Source organism: Panthera pardus, unplaced genomic scaffold, assembly GCF_024362965.1.
Source record: "Panthera pardus isolate Hobbes unplaced genomic scaffold, ASM2436296v1 HiC_scaffold_24, whole genome shotgun sequence".
Classification (NCBI taxonomy): domain Eukaryota; kingdom Metazoa; phylum Chordata; class Mammalia; order Carnivora; family Felidae; genus Panthera; species Panthera pardus.
The window spans coordinates 77,079,391-77,099,343 of NW_026526810.1; the positions used below are offsets into that span (position 1 = coordinate 77,079,391).

The 19,953-nt window shown below is 39.5% G+C and overlaps 1 pseudogene; it reads right to left on the reverse strand.

The window, feature by feature from the left end:
- Positions 1 to 7,838: 7,838 nt before the first annotated feature.
- LOC109253277 (ferritin heavy chain-like) lies at positions 7,839 to 19,302 on the reverse strand (annotated as a pseudogene).
- Between the last annotated feature and the right edge of the window lie 651 nt (positions 19,303 to 19,953).

Consider the following 19,953-nt stretch of genomic DNA (forward strand, 5'->3'; position numbering starts at 1 on the left):
TGCTGTCTGGAGGGTGTTGAACTGAGGCTAAAAATAGGTGGGGGTTCCTGAGGCAGCCTCCTTTGTGGCCACAGGCACCACAAAAGGAAAACTCACCAAAGAAATCTGCCCACAAGAGAGGACAAAAGCCCCTACCTCTGTCACCCCTTTTGCCCCACAGAAAAAGGCTCAAGATGACAGTGAATTTGGTGCTTTCAAAATATCACAGTTCCTACAGACAGGCTCTTATTCCTCACCCCTAGACCTCAGATCAGAGGCTTTCCTTCCGGGTGAATTCACGTTCCTAGTTCCTACTCCAGGATCAAGCAAAGACGTCTGTCCCTAACTGCCTGGAGCTACATTTAGTCAAAAGATTGGTTAAGATAATGTGAAATATTGACACACATGGCTAATATGGAAAAAGAAATCTCTAAAGAGAAAAATGTATTATAGAAATCAAAAAATAAACACGAATTCATCAAGCATTTCTTATGTACTTATTTTGTACCAGGCACTGTACTGAGGTCTGGAAATACAAAGAAAATCAAAGAGGGCTCCCATTCTCAAGGACCTTATAGATGTGGAGAAATAGGTAAATGAGTGATTCTAGTAAGGAGTGTTAAGGGCTCTGGTTGAGGTAAGAACAAAGTGCTCTGGAAGCAAAGAACAGGGGAAGCCACAGCAGATGGGGAGGGCTGGTCAAGGATGGCTTTTGAGGGACAAGTAGGGGTCAGTCAGAGGGGTACGAAGGGCATGCCAGAGAAGGTTGAGCCTGTGGCAAAGCATAAGCACGGAGTTGTAGAACAACTTGGTGTTGTGTGAGGAGGCTTGGTGTGTGGTAGAGGAAGATGAGAGGGTTAGGCAGGAAGGAGATGGTGCGTGGCCATGTGACCAAGCAGAGAAGCTGGCACAGCACCCTGGAAGCCACCGAGGGAGTTTATATGGTGGCCATCAGCCGTGTGTGTTTCAGAAGACAGTGTGGCAGATAGACTGGAGTGGGTGAGACACGAAGCTGGTGACCAGGTAAAGGCAGTGACTGGAACATGAAGAAGAGAGATGGCTAAAGAGAGATCCAAGAATGAGGATCTGCCAGCCATGGTGACTAACTGGATGTGAGGGAAGGAGAGAGGAAGCATCTAGGAGCTCTCAATTTCTGACTTGGGCTGCCAGTGGGGAAACAGGAGAAGTGGGTTGGGAGAAAGAGACTGAGTTCTGTCTTGGACATGCTTATTTGAGAGCCTGCTGGATATAGAACAGGTGATTTAATGTGGGCAGTTCTAAGAGAATGAAATATCTAAAAGTCATGCCCTTATCGAGAAATAAAGGCAGGCTGAAGACAAAGCCACGCAGGAATTGTGTGGAGAGGTCCAAGGTGGAAGACGGGAATAATAGCACATAAGGAGTGAGCTGAGGCTAAGAAGCCAGTGGAGGAAACTGAGAAAGAACATTCAGAGAAATGAGAAGGAAACCAGGAGAGAGGGCTGTCCCAGAGGCTGAAAAAGGTGAGCCGTGCAAGGGGATGATCATTGTGAAGAGTGTTGAGTGTGTCTGTGTGAATTGCTCACTAATTCTTCTCAAGGCTGACTTGAGAAGAAAAAGGCCAGGCTGAAAGAAAAGGTTTTACTTGAGATACGATGTTTACTCACAAACATACAAAGGCGAACTAAAGGGGTCCTTTGGGGCTGTGAATTAAAGATGTACCATTAGGACATTAAAAGCATGTAATAAAAATACAGCATCTCTTTCATTTTTTAAGTGAACAGATGGAAGTAGATGAGGTTAAGGGATGTACCAGAATCACCCAATGAAATAGATCAGGACTTGAATCCAGCTCTCTATGTATTTAGCCCACAGCTCTTTCCTCTAGATCAGTGGTGGGTTCTCAAACGTCAGCTTGTACTAGAGTCACCTGAAGAGCTTTTAAAACAGGTAATGCTGACCTCTCCACCAAGATTTTATTTATTTATTAATTATTTTTTTAATGTTTCAAATTTTATTTCAATTCTAGTTAATGTATAGTAGAATTTCAGGAGAAGAATTTAGTGATTCATCGCTTACATACAATACCCAATGCTCATCATAACAAGTGCCCTTTTTTTTTTTTTTACAAGTGCCCTTCTTAATGCCCATCCCCCACTCGCCCATCCCCCACCCACCTCCCTCCATCAAACCTCATTTTGTTCTCTTTTGTTAAGAGTCTGTTATGGTTTGCCTCCCCCAAGATTTTAATTCAGGAGGTCTGGAGTGGGGCTTGAGAACCCACTTCTCACAACTTCCCTGTTCTCTATTGCTTCTGGCCCGGGACCACTTTGAGAACCGCTATTGTATATGGCTTCTTTATCCCTAACACTTAAAAGTGCTTGAGGAATCTAGAAAGCAGTTAAATCTCCCAGGTTGCTTAATCATTCTTTAAGTAACCTTCCTTATAATATTAATTTGCTTAGAAAGAATATTTTTTTCATGCAAATCAGAGTGTCTCTGTGGAAAGTATGAATATGGAACGGAACTTTATTCAAACCTCTGTTTTGAGCACTCTCACTCTTCTATACACTCTTGTAGCTTTGGGGGATATGGTCAAAACTCTGCTCTCAGGGAGGGTCCCTTGTGCAGGAGACACAAATGTACTAGATAAATGAGTGAAATGTATAATAAATTAGTGAGAGTGCTGAAGAGAAAAAGGGGAAAAGGATAGAAATGTCAGGGCAAGAGGACATGTTAAAAATTTGGGGTGCCCTGACTGGCGATCAAGAGCATGTGTCTCTTGATCTTGGGGTCATGGGTTTGAGCTCCATAGAGATTACTAAGAAAAATAAACTTAAAAAAAAAAAAGAGGACCTCTTAAAATTTTAAGGAGGGCGGCTGGGAGGTTAAAAGGACAACATTGACAGACTGATCTGAAGGAAGGAAAGAGTGAGTTGTGTGGGTATCTAGGGGAAGAATGGTCTGCACAGTATTCAGTGAGTGCAAAGACCCTGAGGTGGGAACACCTTTGAGGAACAGCAAGGACTCAGTGTGAGTGACCTAAAGTGACTCAGGGGAAGACTAATAGGAAATGAAATCAGAGATAATAGAGCACCAGATCAGTGTTGGGGATCTTAGGGATTGATTTTTAACAACATTTAGAAAATTCTTCCATAAGATATCACTCTGTTTTTCTTGACCCAAAATGTACTATTTACTTTTGAGGGAACACTAGGTCCCAAACTTGAGCTATGGATCTCCCAGTACTAAGATCTCATTAGTGAGATCTCATTAGTGGCTAATGAGTTTGCTCAACTGCTTGTTTTACCAAAACAATTGAATGCAGACCAGCCTGGAAAGACAAATAGAGACAAATAGAGAAGGAAATGTTTCTTTGGTTACCTTTTATGTGTATGTGTGCATTACCCCATTCTCTCCCTCCCTAATCCACTGGGGCACTCCTCCCCCCCACCCCCCCACCCCCCCATCTCTTCACTAAATTCCAAGAGAATTGCCCTGGCAATGTCTGCTGCATTTTTTCTGTATTACAAGTTACATTGTGTGCACTTCTGGGAAAAATTGACCCCACCCATATGAGTCGTGGGCGGTGGCTCAGACCTTTAGTTTGTCAGCCTACACTCTTTTTATGGTCAAGCCTTTTGGGGCCTGGCGCACCCCACAGCCACCTGTACTGGGGAAAAAAACGATTCATTAACACATTAAAGGACAGGCTAGCATGTTTGTCTTTCTGGCAGATTACTGAATTTATATTCAAACATAGAGAAATCTTAAAAGTAACAATTGCCACAGTCAAAGGCAAACTACTAGGCTGGATGGATCATTGTTCTAAGAAATTTTGCCTTTTTTTATGTTCTCACAAAAACAATATGACTTGGGATAGAATTGGGTCTGAGGCACAGTGAAGTGCCTGACGATTGTCTGCAGAGCCTTGAGCTGGGTCCCGCACAAACATGGGACTAAAAAGATGCAGTCCCGGACTCTTAAGAGGTTATGTCTGAGACCTCTGAGAATGGAGTGGTATCTATGAGGATTCATGTTGTCACATCAGTACATGAGAAATAGTTTCCAGCAGAACAAAAGAGAATTCTAAGCTTCCCTCACAATTTGGTTTTGAATCTTCAGAGACCACATCTGTTTCCTAGAACAGAAGTTAGTTTGGAAGCCATATTTATGCATTATCAAGTTATCTGTGGGTAAAAATTTTAAAGCATGGGGTTCAGATGAGATCTGGCGCGTTCAGGGTGTTACGGCCGTAGACTAAAGCATGGGATTCAAAAACACATGACTTTTCATTAATGACTCCTCCCCGCCAATTTGAATTGGCTCTTAGCAGCCCACACGGAATAGAGGTGACTTTCTGCAGGTGAGGTCCCCCACCTCTCTACAGCAGGCCGTCTGTCCCACACAGAGAAATACAGTACTTGTGGACTGCTCCTAGGCACTGGTCCTGCTTCTAGGGTCTGAGGGCTCTTTGAGGGCAGGGACAATTATTTTGTTGATCCTTAAAATCTTAGATGTTAGGGCCCCGAAGTGCCCTTAAAGGTCATTTAGCCGACTACTCCATCTATGCTTAAAGCATGCCTCAGTATCCTCACCAAGAGGTCTAGCAACTTTGGTGAAACACCTCTAGTGTTTGTACCTAGGAATAGTATTAGGTGAGAAGGGAGACCCCAATTTCACTTACTCAGGAAGGCCTTTGTGTAGGAGATAAGTTTTGATGTGGTTAATTTGTTCAGTTCAAATGTAATTCAGTTCAATTAAAAGAGAGGAAAAGGAAGCTTGACTAATGCCTCTTTTCTTTTGTCAAAGGAAACAATATTGTGGATGGAGAATCAAGAATATCTTTTTGGAAAATAGTTAAATGGCAAGCACCCTACACTTGTATTTCCCTCCTAATGAGAAAAACAACCCCAAATGTCTGACCATAATAGCATAATGCTTAATAGTGCCCCACAACCCCAAAAGCCATAACTTCTTGTCTCCACCAACAAAAACAAATTTTATGGCCCAGTCTTTAAATGAATCACTCTGTGGAAATGATAGCAAATGTAATAATGCCAGACAGCTGCAATTATCTAAATGTTTCCCTATTAGCCATTTGAATGGCTAAAGCTTGATAATCAAATCAGAGTGAATGCTAATTGAAATCTAATAGAGCTTACATCCATGTGATTAGGTATCAGAATTTGATTCCAATATTGTTAAATTACAGACAAGGCCCATCAAATCACACTAAAAATAAATATTGTAACCTCAATGGCAAAAGGAGATGGATTTTTTCAATAAACAGAGATCAAACTGGAGCCTGTTTGTACGGTGTCACTGCCACCTAGTGAGACTTAGTGGAACTGCAGAGACAGTCTGTCTTTGGAAGTGGGGCACAGCCATTTCTATTTTCCCAGCACAAGGAGTTTCTTGACAACGGAGAATATGAATAACGATCATTTCCAGAAGAGGCAGCCAAGAAGATTCCAGCTGGAAGGGTGTATGTTGGCAAGAACTAGAGGTGAGGTTGGATGGACTTGGGGGGACTGCCTATAGAAATGAGACTTAACACTCCCTGTGTCCCAGGTGACTTCTTTCCTCCCCTAGTTCTGCTAATAGAAGATTCACTTTCTGTTGGTAATACCTCTAGAATAAATAACATTTATTGAATCTCTAATATGAACACAGTCTCAAAATCCTGTTGAGTAACAGGAGTATAAAATGTGGTCCCTTCCCCAGGGAGTTTGTAATTGTAATAGGTTCTGTGGGGACATTAGAGGAAAACACATGCTACCTTATACCAGCAGTTATGGACTGACTTCTGTCGTAGAGTAGTCTCTGAAGAAAGAATGCTTGCAATGTAAATTTTTGGAGGCTTTGCATGTATGACAATGCCTTTGTCCTACACTCATGCTTAAGACAGTTTGGTTAGATAGGGTATAATCTTCTCTCACTTGTTGAGTATATAGGGAAGCTTGATTTGTAAAATCTATGCCCCTGGGACGTGAGAGGTAATAGAGGGGTGGCAAATCAAATTAGTTGCTTAATTTACTAACTGCATAGAAACTTAAAAACATAAAGACTAAAGTCTACATATGTGCATACTGGATTTGGACTGAATTAGCCCTGACTTTTTTTCAAAAATTTTTGGTAAAATATTCAAAAGATAAAAATTGTCATCCGAATCATGTTGAAGTGTGCAGTTCAGTGGTATTAGTTATGTTTGTATTGTTGAGCAACTATCACCACGATCCATCTCCAGAACTCTTTTCATCTTACAAAACGGAAGTTTCATACCCATTAAACAATAACTCCCTATTCCCCATCTCCCTAGCCCCTGGAAACCACCATTCTACTTTCTGTCCCTATGATTTTGACTACTCTAGGTACCTCATATAAATGGAGTCATATAGCATTAGTCTTTTTGTGGCTGTCTTGTTTCACTTAGCATAATGTTCTCAGGGTTCATCCATGTGTAGCATATATCAGAATTTCCTTCTTTGTTAAGGCTGAATATTCCATTATAAGTGTATACCACATTTACTTATTTATCTGTTTATGGACCGATGGGTTGCTTCCATGTTATGGACCGTTGAGTTGATTTAGCTATTGTGAATAATGATGCTATGAACATGGGTGTGCAAATATATCTTTGAGCCCCTGCTTTCGATTCTTTTAGGTGTGTACCCATCAGTGGAATTGCTGAATCATATGCTACATCTATTTTTAATCTTTTGTGGAACTGCCATACTGTTTGCCACAGCGGCTGCACCATTTTACATTCACACCAACAGTGCACAAGGGTTCCAATTTATCCACATCCCTACCAACATTTTTTATTTCAAATTTTAAAAAGTTATTTTAAGTATCTTCCACTCCCAGTATGGGGTTCAAACTCACAACCCTGAGATTAAGAGTTGCATGCTCTACTGACTGAGACAGCTAGGCACCCCTTACATTTTTTCATTGTAGCTATCCCAATAGATATGAAGGGCTATCTCACTGTGGTTTTGCTTTACATTTCCCCAATGATTATAATGTTAAGCATCTTTTCATGCGCTTACTGTCCATTTGAATATCTTCTTTGAAGAAATGTCTATCTAAGTCCTTTGCCCATTTTTGAATCAGGTTATTTAAAAAATTTTTTTAAACATTTATTTATTTTTGAGAGACAGAGAGAGATAGAGCAAAAGCAGGAGAGGAGCAGAGAGAGAGGGAGACACAGAATCCAAAGCAGGCTCCAGGCTCCGAGCTGCCAGCACAGAGCCCGACGCGGGGCTCAAACCCATGGACTGTGAGATCATGACTTGAGCTGAAGTCAGCCAGTCAACTAACTGAGTCATCCAGGTGCCCCCGAATCAGGTTATTTGTTTCTTTGTTGTTCAGTTTTAGAGTTCTCTATGTATTTTGTTTTAACGTTTATTTATTTTGAGACAGAGAGAGACAGAGCATAAACGGGGGAGGGTCAGAGAGAGAGGGAGACACAGAATCTGAAACAGGCTCCTGGTTCTGAGCCGTCGGCACAGAGCCCGACGCAGGGCTCGAACTCACGGACCGCGAGATCATGACCTGAGCCGAAGTCGGACGCTCAACCGACTGAGCCACCCAGGCGCCCCTGTATTTTGGACATTAATCCCTTAGCAGGTATATAGTTGGCAAATATTTTCTCCCATTCCAGGGATTGCCTTTTCATTCTGTCACAAAAGTCTCATTTTTGGAGGGAGTACCAAATTGCTTTATTTGAAGCAATGGTACAAATGAAAGAACCTAAGTATTCATTTTGGTAAGACCTATAGAAAAGGTAAAGGTAACCCCAACATGCATGCACTACCTTGGTGACCAGGAAGTCACCTCTGTGGCTATGACCAGGGAAGTTACCCTCAGCCTAAGTCTTAGCTCTTGTTATCACTGTCTGTCTGTGCGTACTTGTCAAACAGACACTCTGCAGTGCCAGATTCTTGTACAAGATGGTTATGTGGTCATCCGATTCTTTGGTGGATTTTACCTGCTAATTCAGGTGATGAGTCTCAGTGAAGTCACACAAGTAGGGTTTTTTGTCGGTGGCCATTCTGGCCATTACCAGTAGTGACTGATTCATGCTTTCCAAGTAAAATGCATACTCCATTGCATTCAGCCTGTTTTCCCAGTTCTTTCTGGTCCCGTTTCTTGATAGCCTTAAGGAGGATGTGGTCATTGGTTCTGCAGCTTCATCAGTTTCTCAGCTTTTTCTCTCTCTTCATGAGATTGGTGAGGAAAATATTTGTTGAAGTTCTTCAAAGCCACATCACTGAGGTTAAAGTAGTAAGACATGGATAGGTAGATGTAGGAGGTGTAGAGTTTCAGGTTGATCTGGCAGTGGATAGTGGCCTCTGAGTCCTGGTGGTATTTGCAGCCCATCGGTGTGGGAGACGAGGAGGTCACAGTGAGCAGCTAAAGAGAGGCAACAGCAGCTGCCCCCCCCCCCCCCCCGTTGGAGAGGGGTGATGGCCTTGGGGGCAGTTTGAAACTGTGAGGCGGTGCCCAGGGCTGGCTCTGAGCAGCCAGCGGGGGTTTGGATTAGCGCCTTTTCCCTCCAGGCACTGTCAAAGCAGGAAACCATGGCAACTCTCAGGAAAGGCTGTTCAAAGTGTCCTTTGATGCACAAAAGTTTGACATTTTCTTGAAGTCTTACTTGTCTATTTTGTCTTTTGTTGCTTGGGCCTTCGGTGTCATATCCAGGAATCGTTGTCAAATCCAATGTCAAGAAGCTTTTGCTCCATGTTTTCTTCTAAGAGTTTTATGTTTAGGTTGGTGGTCAATTTTGACTTAATTTTTGTATATGGTGTTAGGTAAGAGTCCAAGATCATTCTTTTGCACGTGGATGTCCAGTTTTCACATCACCATTTGTTGGAAAGACCATCCTTTCCCCATTGAATGGGGAAAAGGCTTTGGCACCCTTGTCAAAAATCAGTTGTCCATATATATGAGAAGATTTATTTCTGGGCTCTCTATTCAATTCCATTGGTCTCTATGTCTATCTTTATGCCACCACCACCCTGTTTTGATTACTGTAGTATTACAGTAAGTTCTGAAATCAGGAGGCAGGAGACTTCCAATTTTGTTCTTTTTCAAGATGGTTTTAGCTATTCTGGGTCCCTTGAAATTCCATATGAATTTTAGGATCATTTTTTTCTATTTCTGCAAAAGATGTCATTGGTATTTTGGCAGGGATTACATTGAGTCTATAGATCATTTTGAGTAGTAAGGATATTTTAACCATATTAACTCTTCTAATTCATGAGCATGGGATATGTTTCAATTTATTTATGTCTTTAATCTCAGTAATGTCTTTTAGTTTTCATTGTATAAGTCTTTTATCTCCTTAGGTAGCTAATTCTTACGTATTTTACTCTTTTTGATGCTATTATAAGTAGGACTGTTTTTTTTTTAATTTTTATTTATTTGTTTTTTATTTTGAGAGAGAGAGAGAGAGAGTGTGTGTGTGTGTGTGGGGTGGGGAGGGGCAGAGAGAGAGGGAGAGAGAGAATCCCAAGCAGGGAATGCGGAACTTGATCTCATGAATCAGAACCACAAGATCATGACCTGAGCTGAAATCAAGAGTTGGATGCTAAACCGACTGAGACACCCAGGTGCCCCTATTTTTATTTTTTATTTAGTTTTTAGAAGTTTATTTATTTCTTTTGAGAGAGAAAGAGAGAGCAGGGGAGGGGCACACACAGGGGAAGAGAGAGAGAGAGAGAGAGAGAGAGAGAGAGAGAGAGAATGAGAATCCCAAGCAGGCTCCAAGCTGCCAGCACGGAGTCCAACATGGGGCTTGATCCCACGAACTGAGAGATCATGACCTGAGCCAAAATCAAAAGTCAAACACTTAACCAACTGAGCCACCCAGGTGCCCCAGTAGAACTGTTTTTTTTTTTTTTAATTTCCTTTTTAGTTTGTTCAATATTAGTGTATAGAAATTCAACTGATTTTTGTGTGTACTTTATATCCTGCTGTTTTGCTGAATTAATTTATTCTATCATTTTTTTTGTGAAATCTTTAAGGTTTTTTACATATAAGATCACATTATCTGTGAATAGAGATAATTTTACTTATTTCTTTCTGATTTAGATGTTCTTTTGTTCTTTCTTTCTCCTAGTTTGGTGTGTGTGTGCGTGTGCGTGTGTGTGTGCATGTGTGTGTGTGTTTATCCTAAAAGAATGTTGAATTTTTATCAAATGCTTTTTCTGCATCAATTGAGATGATCATGAAGGGTTTTTTCCTTCATTCTGTTAATATGGTGTATTATACTGATCAATTTTTTTATGTTAAACCCTCCTTGAATTCCAGGAATAATTCCCACTTGGCAATGATGTATTATCCTTTTATTATGCTGTTGAATTTGATGTGGAGTTTCCTCAAAAAGTTAAAAATAGAACTGCCCTACAACCCAGCAATTGCACGACTAGGTATTTATCCAAAGGATGCAAAAAATACAGATTCAAAGGGATACGTGCACCCTGATGTTTATAGCAGCATTATCAACAATAGCCAAACTATGGAGAGAGCCCAAATGTCTATCGACTAATGAATGGACAAAGAAGATGTAGTATATACACAAATATGCAATGGAATATTACTCAGCCATCAAAAATAATGAAATCTTGCCAATTGCAATGGTATGGATAGAGCTAGAGTGTATTATGCTAAGCTCAATATGTCCATCAGAGAAAGACAAATACTGTATGATTTCACTCATATGTGGAATTTGGGAAACAATCAGATGACCATATGGGAAGCAGGAAAAAAAAAAAAAAGAGAGAGGGAAGCAAACTATAAGAGCCTCACAAAGATAGAGAACAAACTGAAGACTGATGGAGGGAGATGGGTGGGGTAAATGTGTAAATGGGTGATAGGCATTAAAGAGGACACTTGCTGTAATGAACATTGGGTGTTACATGTAAGTGATGAATCACTAAATTCTATTCCTGCAATCGGTATTATACTATATGTTAACTAACAAGAATTTAAAGAAAATTTTGACCAAAAATGCTGTCGAATTTGGTTTGCTAGTATTTCTTGAGAACGTTTGCGTCAATGCTCATAAGAGATAATAGTCTGTGGTTTTCTTTTTTTGTAGTGTCATTGACTGGCTTTGGTATCACAGAAATGCTGATCTCATGAGATTAGAAATGTTCTCCCCTCTTCAGTTCTTTCAAAAGTTTGAGAAGGATTGGTATTAGCTCTTCTTTAAATGTTTGGTAGAATTCACCACGGAGCCATCAGGTCTAATGCTTTTATTTTGGGGGAGGTTTTTGATTACTGATTCAATTTCCTTATTTGTTACAGGTCTATTCAGATTTTCTATTTCTTATTTAGACTTGGCAGTTTTCATGTTTTCTAGGAATTTGTCCACTTCATCCAGGTTATTGAATTTGTTGGCATATAGTTGCTCATAGTATTCTCTTATAATAATTTTTATCTCTGTAGATTCAGCAGTAATATCCCCACTTTCATTTATTTTTATTTTTTTGTTTTTTTTAAATAATTTGTGTCTTCTCTTTTTTCCTATTCAATCTAGCTAAAGGTATATCGATTTGCTGATATTTTTGAAAAACCAACTTTTGGTTTTATTGATTTTCTCCATTGTTTATTACATTTATTACTCTTACCCTTTATTGCATTCATTTATGCTCTATATTATCTTCTCCTCAGCTAGCTTTGAGTTTATTGTTACTTTGTTTCTTAGTTTCTTAGGTTGTTAAGTTAGGTTATTGATTTGAGATCTTTCTTGTTTTTTTAATATAAACATTTATAGCTATAAATTTCCCCCTTAACAATCCTTTTGCTGTGTCCCATAAGTTTTGGTATGTTGTGTTTTCATTTTCATTAGTTTCTAACTATTAGAAAATTAGAAATTAGAAAATGTCCTTTGTGATTTCATTTTTGATTCATTGGTTATTTGAGAGTGTGTTGTTTAATTTCTATAAATTTATTAACGTTCCAGTTTTCCTTCTGTTACTGATTTCTAACTTCATCTTGTGATGAGAGAAGATATTTTGTATGCTATCCATCTTTTGAAGTATTTTGAAGCTTCATCTGTGGCCTAACATATAGCTTATCCTGGAAAATGTCCAATGTGCACTTAAGGAGAATGTGTACACTGTTGTTGGGTAGAGTGTTCTATATATGCCTTTCAGATCTATTTGATTTATTGTGTTCAAATCCTCCCTTTAATTATCTTCTATTTGTTCTATTATTAAGAATAAGGTATTAAAGTCTCCAACTATTATTGTGGAACTTCCACTTTCCCCTTCAATTCTGTCAGTTTCTGCTTTATATATTTTGATTTTCATTATTAGGGGCATAAATGTTTACAATTGTTATCCTCTTATTGTATTCAACCACTTACTAATACATAACGTCTTTCTTTGACTCTTGCAAGCTTTTTAAATGTTTATTTATTTTTGAGAGAGAGAGAGACAGAGTGCAGAGTGCAAGCAGGGGAGGAGCAGAGAGAGAGACATAGAATCCAAAGTAGGCTCCAGGCTCTGAACTGTCAACACAGTCCAAAGAGGGGCTTGAACTCATGAACCTGGAGATCTTGACCTGAGCTGAAGTTGGATGCTTAACCGGCTGAGCCACGCAGGCACCCCATCTTGCAAACTTTTAAAAATTTAAAGCCTATTTTGGGGGGTGCCTGGCGGCTCAGTTGGTTAAACCTCCAACTCTTGATTTCCGCTCAAGTCACGTTCTCACGGAATCACTTCTTGGCCTTTTGGCTAAGATCAAGTGAAGTCACATTCTCATGGTTCATGAGTTTGAGCCCCACATTGGGCTCCATGCTGACAGTGCAGAGCCTGCTTGGGATTCTCTCCCTTCTCCCACCCCTCTACTCCCCCTGCACGTGCTCTCTTCATATAAATAAATAAATAAATAAATAAATAAATAAACTTTTTACAAAGTCTATTTTGTCCAATATTAGTATAGCCACCTCTGCTTTGGTTTGGCTACTATTTGCATAGAAAGACTTTTTTTTAATCCTTTCACTTTCAACCTATTTGTGTCTTTGGATCTAAAGTGAGTCTCTTAAAAAAATAAAATAAAATGAATCTACAGTAGAGAGCATAGAGCTAAATCATTATTTTAAGTCCATTCTGTCAACCTCTGTATTTTGATTGGAGAGTTTAATCTATTTACATTTGAAGTAATAACTGATAAAGAGGAACTCCTGTCATTTTGCTATGTGTTTTTGTATGCCTAATAGCTTTTTTTGTCCCTTATTTCCTGCATTACTGTTTTCTTTTGTGTTTAGCTGATATTTTTTGTAGTAAAATGCCTTAATTCCCTTCTTCTTTTGTGTATATTCTGTAACTATTTTCTTTGTGGTTACCATGGGAATTAGATTTGACAGCTTAAAGTTATAAACATTCTAATTTCAATTTATGCCGGCTTAACTTTAATAACGTACAAAAACTGTGCTCCTATATAGCTCCCTCCCCATTACTTTTAGTTATTGATGTCACAGGATCCATCTTTATACATTGTGTGTCCCAAACCATAAACTAATAATTGTTATTTATAATGTATTAGTCAGTTGTGTAGGAAATAAAATGTGGAATTATAAATCAGTTATAAGAATATGAGCTTTAGATTAATGATTGTTTTGGTTTTTTTTAATGTAGTATTCTTGGGGTGCCTGGCTGACTCAGTCAGTGGAGCTTGCAACTCTTGATCTTGGGGTTGTAAGTTTGAGCCCTATGTTGGGTGTAGAGATTACTTAAAAATAAAATCTTAAAAATGTATTATTCTCTTAAATCATGTAGAAAGCAAAAAGTAGAGTTACGAACCATTTTTTACAGATGACACTGGTTTTATAGTTGCCCACATATTTGCCTTCACAATATCTTTATTTCTTCACACAGCTTTGAGTTATAGGCTAATGTCTTTTCATTTCAACCTGCAGGACTCCCTTTAACATTTCCTGCAGGGTAGGCCTAGTGGTAACAAATTCCCTCATCTGAGGCTGTCTCATTTTTGAAGGACACTTTTGCCAGATACAAGATTCTTGGTTCACAATTTTTTTATTTAGCACTTTGAATATTTCAGTCCACTGCCTTCTGGCTCTCACGGTATCTGATGAGAAATCTGTGAATAATGTTATTGAGGGTCCCTGATATGATGAGTTACTTCTCTTTTGGTGTGTTTAAGATTCTCTCTTGTTAGGGGCGCCTGGGTGGCTCAGTTGGTTAAGCGTCCGACTTCAGCTCAGGTCACGATCTCACGGTCCGTGAGTTCGAGCCCCGCGTTGGGCTCTGGGCTGATGGCTCAGAGCCTGGAGCCTGCTTCTGATTCTGTGTCTCCCTCTCTCTCTGCTCCTCCCCCGTTCATGCTCTGTCTCTCTCTGTCTCAAAAATAAATAAACGTTAAAAAAAAATTAAAAAAAAAAAAAAGATTCTCTCTTGTTCTTTTTCTTTCAATAGATTGATCACAATGTATCTTGGTGTGGGTCTCTTTTGATTTCATACTACTTGGAATTTGTTGAGCTTGCTGGGTGTTTATATTCATAGCTCATCAAATTTGGCAAGTTTTCAGCCCTTATTTCTTTAAATAATCTCTTCTCCTTTCTCTTTCTTACCTTGAGACTCCCACACTGTGTGTGATGGTTTGCTTGATGGTAGACTCTGTTCACTTTCCTTTAATCTTTTTTCTTTCCATTCCTCAGACTTGATAGTTTCCATTGTTCTTTCTTCAAATTTGCTAATTCTTTCTTCTGCCTGCTCAAATCCATCTCTGAAAATTTTATTTTAGTTATTGTGCTTTTGGGCTCTAGAATCTCTTTTTGGTTTCTTTTGGTTACGATGGGGATTAGATGGGGTAATCATCTCCATATTGATATGTCTACTTTGTTCAGACATTGTGTAGTAGGTCCACCTATTGAGACAGGTCTGTTGGTGTAGTTTTTTTTCCTCTTCCTGTTTCTTTGTATGCCTTGTGGGTTTTTGTTGTTGTTGTTGTTGTTGTTGAAAACATGAATATTTGAATCTAATGATATGGCCTAACTCTGGAAATCAGATTCTCTTCCTTTCCCAAGATTTTTTGGCTTTTGGCTTTGTTTTGTTTTGCTTTTCAGAAAACTTGTAGGCTGGGGTGCCTGGGTGGCTCAGTTGGTTAGGTGTCCGACTCATGGTTTGGGCTCAGGTCATGATCTCATGGTCATGAGATCAAGCCCTGTGTTTGGCTCTGCGCTGAGTATGGAGCCTGTGGGGATTCTCTCTCTCTCTGACCCTCCCCTGCTCATATTCTCTCTCTCTCTCTCAAAATAAATAAACATTAAAAAAAATTGTAGGCTTTCTCTGTGAAGGGTCAGCCTGCAGTATAGAATTAAGGTGCTCTCAGGTCATTTTTTGAGTCTGTGCTTTTCTCTGGGGACATATGGTGACTTTCTTTTTCATTTCCTTTTTTTAATGTTCATTTATTTTTGAGAGAGAGAGACTGTGCGCAGGGAGGGGCAGAGAGAGAGGGGGTGACAGAGGATCTAAAGTAGGATCCGTGCTGACAGCAGTGAGCCTGATGTGGGCCGCAGACTCACAAACTGTGAGATGATGACCTGAGCCGAAGTCAAACACTTAACTGACTGAGCCGCCCGGGTGCCCCTATATGATGCCTTTCTAATTTTGTAATCTCTACACCCAACATGGGGCTTGAACTCACAACCCCGAGGTCAAGAGTCACATGCTCTTCTGAGTGAGCCAGCTAGGTGCCCCTGAATGCCTTAGTCTTTGATGTCTGACTCCCAAAATGGGAAAAAGAAGAAAATGAAGAGGTGGCAGGGCGGGGGGGGGGGGGGGGGGCGGGGAGATGGTCTAGTCCTCTAAATTTCATTGAAGTTGCTTCAGTCAGATGGGGAGAGGCTTGCAACAATGTGAGGTGAGGGGGTCCACGGGGCAATGCAATAATAGCTGTCCATCTCTGTGTCTGCACCTGTGTGATCAGATGCAGCGATTAGGGAACCAGGGTACAGATCCCCAGTATTTGGAAGACAAAATCCTTATTGCAAACACTGGCTTCCATAGTTGTATGCAGGCTGCTGCAGGAATGCCCATAGAGCTGTCTGCCTGTAGGGCTGGAGGGTAAAGGATGTGCAGCTGCTATTGAACTGAGAGTCTAAATGGACCCAAATTAACCTGTTTGCTATCCAGGCATTTCCCTGTAAGTTCAAACCTTTAGTAGACTCCAGAGCTCCAAAATAGTTACATCAGACAGATTCTACCAGTGTAGTTGTTGTCTAGGTTAGGAGACAGATTTCTGGTGCTTCTTATCTACTATGTTCCCAGAATCCTTTTTTCAGCCTTGATTTTTTTTTTTAAACTTGTTCCTTCTCAAAGGGAAATTTTTAAATGACATCAAATCAAATTATAAATGACATAAAACCAAATTACAAAAGTTAACTTATTTCCCCTTTCACATTGCATACATAAATCATCATGTTGTACACTTTATTTTTTTAATTTTAGTTCCAGTTAACATAGTGTTTTATTAGTTTCAGGTATAAAATATAGTGACTCAACAGTTCCATGTATCATTCAGTGCTCATCAAGATAGAATACTCTTTTTTTTTTTAATTTATTTTTTTTATTTTAGAGAGAGAGAATGAGTTGGGGAGAGGGGCAGAGGGGGAGAGAGAGGATCCCAAGTAGGCCCCATGCTCAGCTCAGAGCCCGACACAGGGCTTGATCCCACAACCCCGGGATCATGACCCAAGCTGAAATCAAGAGTCAGATGCTCAGCTGACTGAGCCACTCAGGCTCCCCTCAAGATAAGTGAGTATACTCTTAATCCCCTCCACCTATTTCACCCATCCCCCTACCCACCTCCCCTCTGGTAAACATCCAATTGTTCTCTATAGTCAAGAGTTTGTTTTTTGGTTTGTCTCTCTCTTTTTCCCCCCTCTTTGCTCATTTGTTTTGTTTCTTAAATTACACATATGAGTGAAATCATATGATATTTGTCTTTCTCTGACTGGCTTATTTTGCTTAGAATTTTACTCTCTGGATCTATCCATGTTGTTACAAATGGCAAGCTTTCATTCATTTTTATGGCTGAATAGTATTCCAGTGTGTGTGTGTGTGTGTGTGTGTGTGTGTGTGTGTGTGTATCTATCTCACATCTTCTTTATTCATTTATCTTGAATAATTGAAAATTTCAATTATCTTGAAACTTGGGCTGTTTCCATAACTGGGCTATTGTAAATAATGCTGCAATAAACATAGGGGTGTAGATATCCCTTTGAATTAGTGTTTTTGTATTTTTTGGGTAAATACCCAGTAGTGTGATACTGTATTGTAATGTAGTTCTATTTTACCTTTTTGAGGGAATATTCATACTGTCTTCCACAGTGGCTGTACTAGTTTGAATCCCCACCAACTGTGCACAGGGTTACTTTTTCCACATCCTTGCCAGTAGTTGTTTTTTGTGTTTTTGATCTTAGCCACTTTGACAGGTGTGAGGTGATATCTCATTGTAGTTTTTGTTTTTAATGCTTATTTTATTTTTGAGAGAATGTGTGCACACTCAAGTGGGGGAGGGGCAGAGAGAAGAAAACAGAGGATCCAAAGTGGGTTCCACGCTGGCATCAGAGAGCCAGATGTGGGGCTCAAACTCACAAACTGCGAGATAGTGACCTGAGTTGAAGCTGGACACTTAACTGACTGAGCCACCCAGATGCCCCTCTCACTGTAGTTTTGATTTGCATTTCTCTGATGATGAGTGATGTTCGGCATCTTTTTTTGTGTGTCTGTTGGCCATCTGAATGTCTTCTTTGGAGAAATGTCTGTTCATGTCTTTTGCCCACTTTTAAAGTGGATTATATGGGAGTTTTTTTGGTGTTGAGTTGTATGTTCTTTTTTTAATTATTATTTTTTTAATGTTTATTTTTGAGAGAGAGAGAAACAGAGCATAAGCAGGCTTAAGCAGCACCCTGAGTTGTAGAAGTTCTTTATATTTTTGTATACTAACCCTTTATCAGCTATGTTGTTTGCCAATGTCTTCACCCATTCTGTAGGTTGTCTTTTAGTTTTGTTTATTGTTTTCTTTGATGTAGAAGCTTTTTATTTGATGTCCCAGAGTTTCTTTTTGCTTTTATTTCTCTTGCCTCGGGAGACATATCTAGAAAAATGTTGTTATGGCCAATGTTGGAGAAATTACTGCCTATACTGTGTTCTCGGATTCTGATGGTTTCCTGTCTCACATTTAGGTCCTTAATGTGAGAGCTTATTTTTGTGTATGGTGTAAAAAAGTGGTCCAGTTTCATTCTTTTGCATGTAATTGTCCAGTTTTCCCAGCATCATTTGTTGAAGAGACTGTCTTTTTCCCATTGCATATTCTTGCCAACATTGTCAAAGATTAATTGACCTTCTAATTTTGTGTTTATTTATGGGCTTTATATTCTGTTCTGTTGATCTATGTGTCTATTTTTGTGCCAGTACCATACTGTGTTGAGTACTAGCTTTATGTGCCCCACCCCCTGCCCAATCACATTTCAGGCCAGGTGACTCCTGCACAGCAGATGTAGGGGAGGCTAGCCTTATGGAGAGTAAAAGCAGACCAATTCAATGGAAGCAGTTATTCTGGAAACCCTGATGGCAGCTATAGCTCCAGGTTAGTAAAATTACATTTGCTTCTTATTAATCACAATTATCAGCTACCAATTCAGAGTGTCATTGTTTTTATTAAGTTTTTGGAAGGATTCAGAATATGTAGATCTACAGAATATTAAATATAGCCCTAATGTTTGCAAGTGAGGATCTTCCCAAAGTGAATTTTTTACTTGGTAGCCCTTCTAATTAAAAGTGGTCATTGTGCCTGGGTGGTTCAGTTGGTTGGGCCTCCAACTTCGGCTCAGGTTGTGATCTCACAATTTGTGAGTTTGAGCCCCATGTCGGGCTCTTTGCTGTCAGTGGGGAGCACACTTTGGATCCTCTGTCTCCCTCTGTCTCTGCCCTTCCCCTGCTTGTGCATGTGCTCTCTCTCTCTCTCAAAAATAGACATTAAAAAAATAAATAAAATAGTCATTGTAAGCTTTTTATTTCAAAATAATTTTGTATCCTCAAAGTTGCAAACACAGTATAAAGTTCCTGTGGATCCTTTACTCCACTTCCTCCAATGATAACACTATCAAAACCAGTCAGTGGACATTGGCAAATACTAACAATAATTCAGATTTTATTTAGATTTCACAGTTCTTACAAATACTGATTTGGAGGGTGGTTTGCTGCAGAGTTCTATGAAATTTTCAAATATATAGATTTGTGTAACCACTGGCACAGTCAGGATATAGAACTGGTCCACTGCCACAAAGAAGTTCCCTTGTATCATCCCTTAAAGTCACACCCTCCCTGTCACCCAATCTCTTCTCCATCACTATAACTTTGTCATTTTGAGAATGTTATGTAAATGCAATTATACAATGTGTCAACTTTTGAGATTGACTTTTTCACTCAGTAGAAGGCTCTTAAGACCCATCCAGGTTGTTGCATGTGTTAATAGGTCTTTTTTATTAACGAGTAATTAATGAGTAGTATTCCATTATATGAGTGTACTGCAGTGTATCCATTCACCTACTGGGGGATATTTGAGTTGTTTCTAGTCTTTGACTCTTACAAATAATACTGCCGTAAGCATTTATGTTTTTATAAACATACAGGTTTTTATGAACACAAGCTTCACTTCTCTAAGATAAATACCTAGTTTTATACAGTTTTAAGGCTTAAGTAAGATTAATTTAAAATACTTTGTATTGGCAATATTCAGTTAAAATTTGTTATGTTATTCTGAGCTATATTAACAATGGTAAACAGTGACAAAAGACTGAAACAATTATAGGGAAAGAAGTGATAAGCGTTGGTGGCAGATGGGATGTGAAGGGGACCCTGTTTTGAGTTTCTTCTTTTGGAGAAAATAAAATGATGTTTGTTTGGTAGCAGAGAGTGTGAGATTCTGTAGCAGCCTCTTGTATAGTGGGCATGT